This window comes from Vespa crabro, chromosome 4 (genome assembly GCF_910589235.1).
Source record: "Vespa crabro chromosome 4, iyVesCrab1.2, whole genome shotgun sequence".
Lineage (NCBI taxonomy): Eukaryota > Metazoa > Arthropoda > Insecta > Hymenoptera > Vespidae > Vespa > Vespa crabro.
The window spans coordinates 9,208,350-9,224,436 of NC_060958.1; the positions used below are offsets into that span (position 1 = coordinate 9,208,350).

The window sequence follows — 16,087 nt, forward strand, 5'->3', positions numbered from 1 at the left end:
ATATATATATATATATATATATATATATATATATATATATATATATATATATATATATATAGATATATATATATATATATATATATATATATATATATATATTTCCGTTTTTTTTTTCCAACAGAGAAATAATGAAAGAAGCGTGTCCGCGTATCTTTCGAAAAAGAAGAAAAATCCAAGAGTAAAGAGAACGGCGCCAAAAGAAAAGGATAGAAAAGGAAAGGAATTAAAAATAAAGAGAAAAGAGAGAGAGAGAGAGAGAGAAGCTTCGTAGTAAGATCGTCTCGTTAATTTTTTTCAAGTCCTTAACGTCTACCCCAAAATGTCGCGCGAAATTCATCGAGTCGAAATGAGCCGAGTCAAATGGTCCGAGAGATTCTCGATAGGTAAGAGAGACGCTAATCCAGAATGACGTTACACGGCTCGAAGTGGATACCACAATATCGACGCGTCCCTTTCGAGTCAATTTGGGTAATTGATTGGTCCAACTTGGGTGTGCGTCGGTCACCATAAGCGTTAAATGGCTTGACTCGCGTTTACATTGTGCGAGAATGCTCGACTTTTCTGTCATAAATGATCACCTACCTCCGAAAGAAGGTCTTTCTTTAAATCGATCCGATCGAACGAGGAAGAAATTTCTCTTACGGTTTTGGTAGGCATATTCCATTTTCAGTTATCTTACGTTTTCTTTTTCTTTTTCCTTTTTTTTTTCTTTTTTTTTCTTTTTTATCAAAATTTGTACATGCATCCAGCTGATCGAAACGACTTTCGATTTTACTCTCTCAAACGGAGAAAGAGAGAGAGAGAAAAAGAGAGAGAGAGAGAGAGAAAGAGAGAGAGATTGGCGTACATAAAAATGATAGAATCTTTCGATATTGAGCTTGGATGTATCGCGTTATAAAGAAGAGAAAAAGAAATTCTTGTTGAAATACATTCTGTTGGCAACGATACAGAGTTTTCATGAAGCTACTACACGAACGTTATCGTTCGTTACAAATCTTTCTTTAAAACTCTTTCTCTCTCTCTCTCTCTCTCTCTATCTCTTTTTCTCTCTGTTTTTCCCATTTTATTGAAAATACTTTCTCACCGGTCGAAAAGCCATTACGTCCCGTTGCCGATGGAAGTCCAATGAGTCGACTAATGAATCTTTCGAAGCCGGCAAGGTCGGAGCGTTAATTCGTCGGCTATCTTACTCGCCGAAAGAAGTTATCAAGAATCCTTTTCCTCGCTTGACGTAAATTATTTGTAATCCGTAAAAGCGACATCGGGATACCGTAGAGACTTTTGGTTGAGGTCGTAAAACGATCGATACTGCTACTCTTCTTACCGATAGTCCCCGACGATGAGAACGTCCGCGAACTTTTCCTCGAAGAAATACACCGATGGCTTACCAATAGTACCGTATTAAAATAATATAGAAAATTTCAAATTCTTAAGTTTCCTTCTTCTTATATATCGTATCAGATTACAAAAGTCGTATTGATTTTCGAAATGGAAGATTAAGATCTTGAATTTCCGAGTAAAAAGTGTTAATAGGACTTCCGACTTTTCCTTGAACTTTTTTAATTTCCATGTAAATCGACAGTTTTTTTCTTTTTTCTTTTTCTTTTTTTTTTTCTTTTTTTCTTTTATTGGGAAAACCTATCGTTTCTGATCAAAAACTCATCAGAACAATCGGCAATAGTAAAGACGAAATATTGAAGAAACGTAGATAGATTATGTGAATAATCCTTGGGATGCGTCATCATTGATATCGATATAGATATTTCGATATTCCATAGTCGCGTGCCTCGTTCAATACTCGTTCACGATTGACGTGACACGAATACCATTCACTCTCTCTCTCTCTCTCTCTCTCTCTCTCTCTCTCCCTGTATCCTTCGTAAGTATCTTTCGTGGAATTCGAAACGAGCACGACGATGATTCTCTTGCAACGATTGAAATATCATCGATTGAGAACCACTGTCTCCAAGTGTCGCAACCTACGCCCACGTGTATCTCTGATGCCTCTCTTCCTTTCTTTTTTTTACTTTTCTCTCTCTCTCTCTCTCTCTCTCTCTCTCTCTCTCCTCCTCCTCTCTCTCCCTCTTTCTTCAGCTTGTTTCGAGAGCTCTATCAACGATCCACGAACCCATAGTTTTCTCTGGATCGATCATGAAACGTGAAGAGAACGACATCGGGATCTCACGATACCGCGACGAGAGATCATCATTTCTCAAATCACTTATGTTATTTCCTTCGAGCAAACCTTTCTTCCACGAAACGACAACAAAACGAATTCAAATATAATTTTATGCGAATTACGTGACTACAAAAAAAAAAAAAAAAAAAAAGAAAAAAACCAGTAAGAACGTAAATTATGCAACTCACCGCATATAGAGAGACTATTACTATTCTTTCGATCTTTATCTGTACCAAAGAAGATAAGAAAAAGATAAGAAGAAGAAGAAGAAGAAGAAGAAGAAGAAGAAGAAGAAGAAGAAGAAGAAGAAGATCGAGAATGACGAAGGACAAGTTTCTCGGTGTTTCCCTGCGATTTGCATAACGAACACTTTGTCCGTACACGCGCGAAACTCGTATCGTGAGACTCGCGACACGAATCGAGAGAATCTCGTCTCGTGTAGAAAATGAAAGAACAAAAAGAAAGAAAAAAAAAAAAAAAGAAAGAAAGAAAGAAAAAAAGGGAAAACAGAGAGAGAGAGAGAGAGAGAGAGAGAGAGAGGAAAGAATGGGGGACAGGAGTATATTCGTTATCGTCGTCAACGTTGTTTTACGAAAATTTTACGTAAAACATTAAGACGTAATGGAACGCGTAAAAGATGAGAAAAATTCCGTATGAAATATGTTCCATTAAACATTATCCATAATCATTCATTATCGAACGTTTTCAATTGAATTATGAAAGGACTCTTTGTGATAAAGATAGATTTACTTAACGATCAAATTGTTTCGTCATTACGATCAATCATGATTTATTTTATGATTATGTGTATCATTTTTTTTTTTTCATATTATTTTCTTATGACGTAATAATTACAAATATACATTTTCTTTTATAAATTTATATAAATTCCATTTTTGTATCTTTTGATCTTAATCATGACGCATAAATGTTAACCAATATATACCGACCATTCCACTTTTCTTAACGGAAGAATTAGAAATGAGTATCTTTACCTTCTTTCATTTCTACGTCCTGAACTGGTGGTCGGATTCTGAGAGAGAGTGAGAGCGAGCGAGCGAGCGAGAGAGAGAGAGAGAGAGAGAGAGAGAAAGAGAAAAAGAGAGAGATCTCCTTCCCAAGTTAGAAATGTCCTCGTACAGCTTCGAAGGAACGCGAGTTGCTTATCAGTCAAGGAAGGGACGACCCTCCACCTTTTTCCCACGTGGTGGCGGTTCCCAAATAACTTCACCAGGCGCCAAGACAGTTTTATCTCGCGTTCTCGCGAGTAAGGGACGAGTTTATCAGTGGTTCTCATACACCACCGCCCACCCGTTAAAGAGAAGAGAATATAGTATTTGAGAGAGAAAGAGAGAAAGAGAGAGAGGGAGAAAGAGGAAGAGGGAAAGAGTAAACGAAGAGTGGGCAGCTCCACGTACAAACAGCTCGTAGACCGGACGAAGCCGGGCCTATAAATCTGCCTAGCTATCTCCGGACAACGGCAAGTCTTTGCCAGCTTTATGACAAATTAATAGACTACCTGCCCTCGCGAGCAGACGATGGTAGCACGCGCCTGTGAAAAGTAGAAAGAGAGAGAGAGAGAGAGAGAGAGAGAGAGAGAGAGAGAGAGAAAGATTATGAACGGTAGGGATTTAAGAGCGTCTTAATGCATCGACGCCGTGACGTTGAGCACGATCGAGAGGATTATCTGAAGCACCTCACGGTGCCAACCATAAATAGCTACTATTCCTTTTTCGCTTTATGGCTTCTGTCATGTCGAACTAACGCATCGTTAATACTCGATAATAGTTAAACATTATCTCTAAATATAAGCTTATCCGAAAAACACTCGTGTTAGATGATCATTAGATTAGTTGAATAATATTCAAACGATTTCATTTTATGTTGTCTTGAGAATTTGTACGAAAGAAACAATTCGAAGTCTCAACGAATAGAAGAAAAATCTCGAGAGATAAGACAAAGAGAAAGAGAAAGAGAAATTTAAACATAATCTGGCCATTTTCCAAGAAAACTTGTTCTTCTTTTGCTCGTTCTTTCTTTTTCTTTTTTTTTTTTCTTTTTTTCTTTTGCTTTCTGAAAGTACAAAGATACATGGGGTAGAGACGTTCATGAGTGGCAGTTAAGAAAGAGATGATAGAAAAAAAAAAAAAAAAAAAAAGTAAAAATATCAGAAACAAGAGTAATCTTTCGATATAATTTCTCGATGAGAAAGAAAGAGAGAGAAAGAGAACCTCGTTATGGATCATCGATTTAGCTCGACGAGTTCTTCTCTCATCGAACTCGCATGTCCGAGCTACCGTGCCGTTTGGCTCAACAAAATGTAACGTCGATGAGACGAAACTACCTTACTACAGGTTCAGCGTTCGACGACGAAGACGATGACGACGCGTTCTTGATCCCGTTCGGGATCGTTCTTACAGATTTATCGTCGCAGCCTTTTGCGGGACCGCCCTTCGTATATCAAATTAGTGAGAACGAGGCGAGAGGATAGCAAGAAGAGAACCCAATCAATCGTACCAGAGTGACAGGCGAGTCGCGATATCGCGGGCATCGACACGACGACAAGTGCCCTGCCGACGACCGTTCTCCAAGTTACCATCGAGTAGCCTTCGAAATAGCGTCCTTTTCGATGACGTAGGTATACCCACCGACGTTGTGCCCTTCTCTTATAATCCTCGATCGAAAAATTATTTTCGTATATAAGAAGCACCCGTTCAACTCGTTTTTCATTGCAACATATTGTAAATGTTATATTTAACATTAAATTGATTAATTTAATAAAATATCATTCAAATATATACATATATTAATATATTATATTAGATTGATATTCTATAATAGTTCCAAATTAAATTGATATATATATATATATATAAAGTATAAATTTAATATAAACCATTTATTTGTTATAATCTTTAAAGTCCTCGATATATATAGATTTTTAAAGAGAATAATTGATATAGATGTGAATTATTTTATAATGATAGTTCTATGATCGTACAAGTGGTCCAAAATGACGCGTCTCCACCAAGCACGATTATTCTAAAGTTTACTATCCTTTTTTTTTTTTGTTCTCTTTTTTTTTTTTTTTTTTTTTTTTTTTTTTTTTTTTTTTTTTTCTTTAAATTATATCATATAATAAGATCAAGAAATATATCGACAAAGGAAGAATTGAAATTCTCTAAAGTACGAGATGGTACGATAAATTTGTCAGGACGAAATTGAGACGGCAATTTTTTCTTTTTCTTTTTCTTTTTTACGCTCGCCGATCTTGTCGTCGTCTTCGTCGTTTCTATGTATTTATTATATGTACCTACACGTAAGGGGTTAAGAGAAGCGCGAAAAAGGCGGCTACGAGAAAGACCGCAAGCAGATGGATTAATGTAAAGGCGGACGACCCTAACAAGCGAATTATCTCTGAGATATATTGTGCCGCTTCACGGGTGGTTAACTCCGCGCAGAGAGTGACTCCCAAAGAAAGAGAGAAAAGAGATCCCAAGAGACTCGGGATCAGGAAGGAAAGAAGATGGTGAAAAGAGAGAAAGAGAAGGAGAAAAAGAGAGAGAGAGAGAGAGAAAGAAAGAGGAAGAAAGACGGGACTGGAAGAGATTAGCCAACTTCGAAGTCGAGATGACTGCGGCTTGTCTCTCCTCCCAGCCGGTAATGCCTTGTAAGCTCTACTAATCTCTTTACCGGTCGTCTCTCCTGATTTATCGAGATGTTTTCATTGTCTTTGCTGACTTTGCTTCGTCGACCCGTAAAGATGGCCCCACGAGGCCAATGCTCTTCTTTTCTTCTAACGATCGTTCTATCTATCTATCTATGATGTATAATAAATATACACTTTTTTTTCACTTTCACTTGAATTATTCTTATAGAAATATCTCGGCATCGATAATATCATATCGTATGAAAAAAATTCAATATTCAATTTCATCATTGAATCGAAGTGAAATATATACGTGTGTATCTCCTATTATATAAATATGTAGATACGATATGTAGGTACGATTAAAAAGAAAATAATCTTGTAATACTTCGAACGATCCCCCTTTTACATTCGTAATCCTTTTACAACACCCGTGAGAGTATATAACCTAAAATCTCTTGGTTACTTCGAATGAAAAGTTTTTGCAAAGACGTGAGCTTCTCTAGAAAAGATTCGCCATCGTTCGCGAGATGAGCCAAAGCGAAAGAATAATATTTTCTTATGACGATGACAGAGGAAAGAAATCTTTCATCCCTTCGCCTTCCTTTCTCAAACCTTTTGCTCTGATCGATGTACGGGAGAAAGAGCGCAAAGAAGATAGAGAGAGACAGAGAGAGAGAGACAGAGAGAGAGAGAGAGAGAGAGAGAGAGAGAGAGAGAGAGAGAGAGAGAGAGAGAGAGAGAGAGAAAAAAAGTCCGCCTTCGCGTCGTCTCCACGATGAATTTTTCCACGACACGCACCGACGAGCACAGGATTTAATGGTGGTACATTGCACCCCGAACATAAATTCTATGATCAAAGTGCATCGCGTCGTGAAGAGTGAACTTTAAGGATTTTACGCGATTAAGTTCTCCTATACGAGTCTCCTTCATCCATTCCCTTTCCTACTCTTTCGATGATTTTCGTAAATCTCTCTCTCTCTCTCTCTCTCTCTCTTCGCTCTTTCCACGTCACGATCATTTCTTCTCAAAAAGCCGGTAACACGACTCGACGACGAGAAACTCTCGAGGCTTTATCGACTTCGACTCGAACGACAAATCGTCGAACTTTTAAGTATTTCGAAAAAGAATCCATCGTTGCGTAAATATCCGAGACATATATGTAAGAAAGAAAAAGAGAGAAAGAGAGAGAATCGTCGGCCATAAAATACGCGTGCATGGATGCATTTACGAACTCTCGCTAACCTCTTTCGTATACGAAGAAGAAGAAGAAGAAGAAGAAGAAGAAGGGTAGTGGTAGCAATGATGGTGGTGGAGAGTCAAGGATGGGTGGTTGCGCTCGTATCGCATCGCATCGCTTGTTTTCCCCAAAGGGACAAATTTATAACTGTCTCTAACTGGAGAACTTTGAGAAAGCAAAAGACAGAGAAAGAGAATAGAGATCAAAAGTCTCGGAATCGTGAATCGAAATTTTCTCGTTGCTTTTTCCAAGGAACGAGCCTCACGGCTTTCCCTTCCTACTATTATGCACCCTCTTCCTCTCCCTTCTCTTCTGCTTCCTTCCTCCTTCCGCGCCCCTTTTTTCCAATATGGAACGCATAGTCACTCGATTAGCTCGGACGTTCGTCTTCGTTCCACTTCAGTGACGGTCGATCGAGTTTTACAAAGTTTTCCTAGTTTTTCTCTCTCTCTCTCTCTCCCCCCTTTTCTCTCTTTCTTTCTGACTTAAAGAAAAAATATTATCGGAAGATACCCTATCTTTTTCTTCCTCTTCATTGGACCAAGATCGATGGTCCCTTATCCAGTTTGTCAGCTTCTCGCTATCACTCGATAAATTAAACAGCTTTTCCAAATTCGTGAGAGCTCACTTTTCAGAGTTACGATTGTTTTCATCTCGAAAGCGTAAGCGCGTTCTATTTACGTCGGGTTTTGTGACGAACGCCCTCGGTCCGATCTTTTAGAAGCTTCCGCTTGTTTCTTCTTCTTCTTCTTCTTCTTCTTTTTCTTTTTTCTTTCTCTTCCTCCTACCTCTTCTTCATCCACGGCCTCCTTTCTCCCGTAGCCTGTTTACCGAAAAACTTATATTTACGAGCATATGTCTTCTGACGAAGATCGTCCTGGTTAAAGGAAATGCATTTGGTATTAGAAATTAAGGGAGTGAGTAAAAGAAATGAGTCTCAATGTTTTCTAAATGAGGCCGAACGCATATCGAGACAACAAGTCATGAGAATTTATGGCAGGGTCGAATAACTATTGTTGGACCAATAGAAAAGGAGAAAGATAAGTAATCGGGGACAGCTTATTTCGGACTACGAATGATCGTAAAAATATTCTCGCCTCGGTTAACATTTAAAATTAGATCCGTAAGATATCGCGATAAAAAAAAAAAAAAAGAAAAAAGAAAAAAAAAGAAAAAAAAAAAGAAAGAGAAAGAGAACATTATGATATATGAGAAGATAAGTCTACCTTTCTTTCTTTCTTTCTTTCTTCTTCTTTTTTTTCTCTCTCCTTTCTTTCTTCATCGGACTTACCAAAATAAAACTTTAAACGATAAATCTCCGGAAATAATCACGGTACTATGTTATAGACGTTTATGAATGAATTCGTGTGAAAGAGAAAAGAGAACGGAAGGGAAGGAATGGAAAAGAAAAGAAAAGAAAAGAAAAGAAAAAGAAAAAGAAAAAGAAAGGATTCCTTACGTTACATTACGGAAATATTTTTTCGTCGAAATTGAGACGGACATGAGGGAGATGACGAAGAAACCGTAAGATTTTCTCACGTTTCGAGTTAACCATGACGCGTCATTATATTCCCTCGAATGCCCGACTCTGAGAATTTGGTGCCGAAAATTGTGCTAATCCCTTTAAAGTGATCCGAACCGTCCTAAATGATCCGTCGGTTAGGCGTAAGTAACGTATAACAGGTAGGTCGAGCTGAGGTACCAAAGAAAGAGAGAGAGAGAAACAGGTATAAAGTGAAGGGAAGGAGATTCGAAGAACAAAAGCAGCAGCCAGAACCCAGCAGCCGGACTCCACAGGTGCTCCCGTGAGTAGGTTCCGTTCGTTTGGATAACTACGGACGACGACGGGCCGAGGCGTTAGAACAAACACCGCTTCGAGAAGAACTTTCTAACGCCAAGCTGACGCCGATGTACCTACATCCCACTTTTACCATCTCTTTCCCCCTCCCCCCTCCCCTTTATCTATCTCCTTATTTTCGTCTGACTTCGATCCTTTAAAAAGTCTAAGATCTCATCCGACCTACCTGCTCGTTTTCTTTTCTAATACCTTGCAAAAGTAAAACCCCATAATTCCAAAAATAGATTTAGTAGGCCCTTTTACTGCAAAAATTCTCCGTGAGGTCGGTGCTCTGGGACAAAGAAGAGGGTGGAGAGAGGAGGAGAGGGGAAAAATAGGACAAAAGAGAGATATCTATCTCTCTCACTATCTAGTGAGAATGAGAGAGACAGAGAGAGAGAGAGAGAGAGAGAGAGAGAGAGAGAGGGAGAGAGAGATTAAATTGGTAGGACTTTATCGATCGGAAAGATTTCGTAAGAGAGATTCATATTCTTGTTCCATTTCAGAAACTAATACTATCAACTTACTCGTGTATATAATAATTACATTACTTTTTTTTTTTTCCTTTTCTTCTTCTTCTTTTCTTTTTGTAGGATTACATAGCCTCGTTTACTGATAAAAAAATAAATGAAAATCGTGATATTGGGAAATTAAAAAAAAAAAAAAAAAAAAAAAAAAAAAGAAAAGAAAAGTCGGAGGGGAATAATTCGTCTGGAGGAGAGAGAAAGAAAAAAAGAAAATAAGAAACGAAGGAAATGTTACGAAGGAAAACCCTTAACCTTCGGAGAATCCTCAAATGAACAGACGAATGAATGAATGAAGGAAAGAAGGAAGGAAGGAATGAAGGAAGGAAGGAAGGAAGCAAAAGGCACCCTCGGCAAGCCTATCCGGTACTTTACGAGCAAGAAGAAAGCGCTCGAGGTCTTACGCCTCCGTAAATCCGTCGATTTGCGCCTCGGTAAATCCGGAAAGCAGCTTTGCTGCTTTCTTTCCACTCGTCGTGCAACGCCCATTAAGCTATACCTTATAACTCAATGCAGGAAGAAAAGAAAAAAAAAAAAAAGAGAGAAAGAAAAAGAAAAAGGAAAATAGAAAAAGAGAGAGAAAGAGAGAGAAAAAAAGAAATATATATATATATATATATATAAAAGAAAAAGAGACCTTTTTGCCTTTAACATCGGACACAAAGTAACCCGTAAAGGCGGAGAATAAATCTCGAACGTTCTCGCCATTAACCCATTTCGATTGTTCGTATTTTCTCAAATCAAACGCGAACGCGGTCGTGAAAGTCGCGTTCTCGCGACTTGTGATAGGAAGAAGAAGAAGAAGAAAAAGAAAAAGAAAAAGAAAGTAACCGTGCAAGACTGTTCGTGGGCGTCGGTGACAGAGCATTGCGTTGAATCTCGAAGAGACGAAAGACTCCAAAGAAAAAGACTATGGGTTATATAGAAGGAGAACGCGGGGAAAGGGTGAGGATCGTCGAAGGAACGTTTTACGATCGCCGATGAACACGGATCAACAATCGGAAGGCGATAGCCGTCTCAATGAGCCGCAATAAACTGACTTTATTGTGGGTTCTAAAAGTACGCAACCGAGCGCCCGCTCGGCTCCTCGAAGAAGTGCGAACGTCTCTCGTAACGGCACCTGCCTGCCACCATAGTCATATTGCTACCCCGTTCTCTTTCTACCGAGTGTACCCTTAAAAATATGCATTTCTCTCTCCCTCCCCCTTCCCCCCTCTATCTCTCTCTCTCTCTTTCTATTTTTCTCTTTCTCGATCGAACGATGCTCGTCGTATGATTTCGTCTTCACGGCTCCAAATTTATTCGAGATTTACGATTATTACGACATATAATGCATATAACTATTTGTATTGTATTTACTTACGTATAGTATATATATATATTTATATATATATATATATATGTACATCTGTAGGTTAGTATTTATGTGTGTTTGTGAACATCAATGGTTCTCTCTATGTCAACGTATAAATTCATTCTCTTCTTCTTTTGTCTTTTCATACGGTCGTAAGTTCCCGAATGAAAATGATAATGAAGATTACGCGAGAGCAGGTCATTCACCTTTTCCATCTTATCCGAGATTACGTCAAGATTCGATATACTCGATTCTCGTCGACGTGGGATGGCAGACGAGGAAAACAGATCGATGCCTTCTGTCTCGACCGGAATCGACGTTCTGTATATATATATATATAGAGCGGGTCGAGAAAATCGGATAGACCAACGGAATTATAATCTATCGAGATATAACGAGAGACATGATTTTGAAGATACGCCGTTGTTTCATCGATCTTCTCAATGATTTCCAATCCTCTTACGTTTCTTACGTTGAAAATAATAAATCTTGAAAAGTTTTCATTGCGAATCGTCAATGATATATATATTAATGAAATATAAACCTTTGAATGATTCAATGTATACGATAAAGGACATTTTTTTATTCATTCGCATTTTTTGTCTTTCGATATATACGATTCAAGTTTTTATGAAAATAATAATATATATATATATATATATAAAAAATTTTATGGATAATTGTTTCTTTGAAATTGTTACTTTCGTCTAGAGGTCGAAGACTCGACCGAGTACCATTTTATCCGAGTCGTTTGTTTTCTGTGTTACGTAAACTTCTTTCTTTTTCCTTTCTTTCTTTCTTTCTTTCTCTTTCTCTTTTTCTTTCTCTTTCTCTTTTCTCTACGTAACTTACCATCGATGAATTTTTAACGAGCGGTATCTCCGTAACAGCGACGATAAATAACCCTCCCTACACAGACATCGCTTGTTTTCACCTTCCTAAGAATTACGTGATTCGCAGCCGAAGGATATTTCAGAGCGTAGAAATGTCCGATGGTTCGCAAAGAGAGACGGCGGCCAAATGCTTATTGAAAAGGCGGCTTTATTGTCGAAGGAACGCAAAGAGTAGAACAACATCGATACTTCCCACGTTTGTTTTCCGAAGGTCGAATATCTCGGAACGAGCGAAGCTTTAAATTCTTTCAGCTTACTACCAACGACAACGTTCTTTCGACGTAGTCCCAAAGAAAACTTAAGTCTTCTTCTCCTTTCCGTTATTTCGCATTCCACGGCCCTTCTTTATAACGAGAAAGCGAGAATTGTGAAGGAAAAAAAAAAAATTAATAAGCTGGATTTGCGCATGACCCTTTGAAAGAGACGCCGCGGCTTTCTTGAAAAAAAAAAAAAAAAAAAAGAAAAACAAAAAAGGAAAAGAAAAGAAAAAAAAAACGAAATATAAAAATACAAGAGGAGAAAGAGAGAGAGCCGGTTCTATTGATATCTTATAACATTATCACCAATAAAAAGTTCAATGATAATCGATGTTCCTTCTCTCGATAATTTTTTGGATCGTTCGATCCTAACGGTAGAAACGATTCATTCGGAACGATTTTTTTTCTTTTTTAAACTCTCAAAGTAAACACGAGCCCTCTTTCTTTCCTGCTATCTCTCATTCTGACAGGGTCGAAACCATCACCGCAGAGTATCACGGGGCATAAGAATGGTGAAAAACACTTCGGAAGATTTGCAAATAAATAACGAAGCGTGCACCTCCGAAGCGTAAACGTCAATCTCGCGTTGATCGTACACGCGGCACATTTCGGTGTACTTTCGAATACTCGCGCGCGACTTGATCGTATGTATTATTTATGACCGCGGGTTGAGGATATGTGCCGACGAGGACAATGACGAAAGAGGAAAAGAAGCAAAAAAAGAAAAAAAAAAAAAGAAAAAAACAAAAAAAGAAAAACAAAAAAAAAAAGGAAAAAAAAGATCAAAGAAAAAAGAGAAAGACGATAGAACGAACCTGTCCTGTCGGAAATTCATCGAAGAAGCTCGTTGATGTAAAAACGTTGACCTCGATGAACCATTGGTTCGAGTAAAAAAAAAAAAAAAAGAAGAAAGAAAGAGAAGATAAATAAATAAAAAGAGAAACAGAGAAAGAGAGAGAGAGAGAGAGAGAGAGAGAGAGAGAGAGAAAGAAAAAGTATGTACCTACGTCATTTTAATAATGAACATTTCTACTCGACTCGTAGGTACGTAGAGGTAGGGTATTCGTTCTTCTCTTCAAAACGGAAATACGTGCGACGACAATGCTCATCCTCGTTTCGTGATTCACAACCGAGTAGATATCTACATAGGTACACATAACCTGCCTCGTTGTCCTACGCTTTGGTATCTTCGCACGTAGATACCTATGTACCTATTCTCTCTCTTTCTCTTTCTTTCTCTCTCTCTCTCTCTTCTGTCTCCCTCTTCTGTCTCACTTTCTCACTCACTCTCTCATTCTCTTTTTCTCTCTGTTCTTTTATCGTAGACGAGTAGCAAAAGAGAAAGAGAGAGAGAGAGAGAGAGAGAGAGGTTGAAAAAGGAAGAGTAAAAGCGTGAGAAAGAGGAGGATAAAGGCGAGAAACGAATATAAGAGGCGCGTCGTATGCAAAGGCACGGATTCTATCGTGGATACTCGAAGCTTCAGGGTGACCAAGTCAAGGCCCCGCTTGTTTCTCTTCTTCTTGGCTCGTGCCCTTTCTCGCTTCTTCTTTCTCTTCAATGTCCTTCTCGCGATGTCCTTCTTTCTTCTCTCTCTCTCTCTCTCTCTCTCTCTCTGTCTGTCTCTCTCTCTCTCTATCTCTATCTCTGTCTCTCCTATGCTTTTCTACTATCTCTCGATATTCCGGATCTATATTCTAAACGACCCACTTTCTCAAAGAAAAAGAGAGAAAAAAAGAGAGAAAAGGGGAAAAAGAGAAAGAGGGACATATCTAGTAAAAAAGAACGAAGGAAAAGAAATAGATAGAAAAGGATGGAAGAAAAACAGAGGGAGTACGTGCAGGTAAACGTGGAATCGCGATTGGACGAACGCCAATTCCTCCCGGGGATGTACCGTCGATTTGAAATTCAACGCGATGAAAGCTTTGCCGGCCTCTTTCTCTTTTCTTTATTTTCTTTCTTTTCTTCTTTTCTTTCTTTCTTTCTTCCTTTCCTACTTTCCTCTTTCTCGGCTTCGTTCCTTATCTATTTCTTATCCGGATACCTAGAGAGAAGGCCGGTACTTGCTAAACTGGTTCGACCCTGTAATATACGCGTCAGGTCAAACTATATATGTAAGTAAATACCTATTCCAGTTTCCTAACCCAAAGACCGGAAGTACTGCCATTGGCAGTCTGCTTCGACTTTGCCAAGCATAAGAATCCTTTTAATACGGATTGGACTCTTTAATCGGGCACAAGTGCCTACTTCCTTTTTTCTTTTTTCTTTCTTTCTTTTTTTTTTTTTTCCTTTTTTTTGTCTTTTTTCTTACTTCGTTAATCCTCGCGAAATAGATTGCTCGCGTGCACCAAAAATATCACGAATTTGCATTATCGAGATAACGTGAACGGAACTAATTTAACGTGACTCGTTGTAAAAATTCTTTTACGATTTTTCTTTATTATTTAAAGAAAACGAATTTAAAGATTTAATGTTCTCCCATAACAAAATCTATTTGCACAAAATACGACGAAACTATTGATTTATCGTTCATAACTTTCGTTTCGAAGTTTTACGAGAGAGAAAGAGAGAGAGAGAGAGAAAACATTTACAATCGCACGTGGTTACGTCTAATCGAAAATAATGGAATACACGAGTCATGGTGGGATGCTCTTATCGAATGATCGAAAGAATTTAATCGCAAAATTGATCGTGGTTACGACACGAAATGTTACGTCATCGTATAGCGCCGAGCCAAAACGTTTCGAACGAAAACGATAATATATCTTTTCCAGAGCAAGATGAGAGAAAGAGAAAGAGAAAGAAAAAGAGAGAGAAAGAAAAAGAGAGAGAGAGAGAGAGAGAGAGAGAGAAAACGTTGAACTTTCTCGCGTCCATGAGTAAGAAGAAATTCAATTCTTCGATGAATCGGTCTAAAGAACCTGAAGACGACACATTTGAAATTGGTCGAAGTTTTTTTCGACGATATCACGAACGAAGGACGTGCATATGGGGGTTGCAGGATGGGATGGGATGAATTGGTGGTAGTAGTAGCTCGTTGGTTCCTTTGGTAACCGTGACGAAAAGTCGCGCGATACCCGCTCACGGCCCTTTGTCGGGCAAAATGACGGGATTTGCGAACGAGCCTGAGCGTCGTTGACTCGGAAATATTGCGGAGGGGTTTCCCTTTTGACAAGGCTTGACAAGGCGTAAGAGCCATCATCGTCTTGCGACCGAATGTCTACGCGCGAGGGGTTGTTCGACCTTTCCTTTCCTTTCCTTTCCTTCTTTTTTTATCCTTCTCCGAACTGAACCTGTTTCTCTTTCTTTTTTTCTTTCCTTTTTTTTTGTTTTCTTTTTTTTTTCCATCCTTCGTCTTCGAACGCAAGCAAAGTAATTGAAATATCATCGATACGACGTTACACGTCGATCGTGACGTTAGAGAATTAATCGACAAGTAGTCGAAGATCGATCTAGTCAGACGTAATCGATCATGCAACTACTAAAAGTTATTATCACTAGCAATTATTTGTCTGGCATTAAATAAAGTTCCTTTACAGTGTGAAGGAAAAGAAAAATATCAAATAAAAAGTTCCATTTGCTTAACTCCTCCTCTCTTGTGAAAGGATTCCCTGAAAGCTTTTTCATCGTCTAAGAGGGATGGCTCGATGTAACGGCGGTACCACTGAAAACGAAGAAGAAGAAGAAGAAGAAGAAGAAGAAGAAGACGACAACGACGACGACGTCGACGACGACGATAACAACAACAACGACGACGACGACGACGACGACGAAAACGACGAAGACTACGAGAAAGTGACTCCCTCGCTCTGGTATTTCGCACTTTGCCGCGCGCGTTCGTTCCATCCATTTGTATCTCACGCGATTCGATTAGTCATCGGGCTAATGCATCCCTCCGAGGAGTTTGCAAGTTAAACGTACGACTCCGTGAATGGTTCCCATCCAATGGCGAAATCATCCGCCAAGGATCTAATAAGATTCTTCATTGCCCTTTAAATCGTCGCTCAAGAGGTTCTTAACAGTAGTTTTATTAAACGGGCTATTACGAAATAATGGAAAGGGGATCGTTTGTAATGCTCAAATGAAGATTTTTTTACAAGTTTTGCAGTTACTATTACTACTATTGGATTGCATATCATACGAAAAAGCTAAC

General features: G+C 38.7%; 1 protein-coding gene across 3 annotated transcripts in view; it reads right to left on the reverse strand.

Moving 5' to 3' along the window:
- The window catches only part of LOC124423342 (fibroblast growth factor 17-like), a 118,867-nt gene that overhangs the window by 89,481 nt on the left and 13,299 nt on the right, over window positions 1–16,087 (reverse strand). The gene's annotated exons all lie outside the window — the stretch shown is intronic.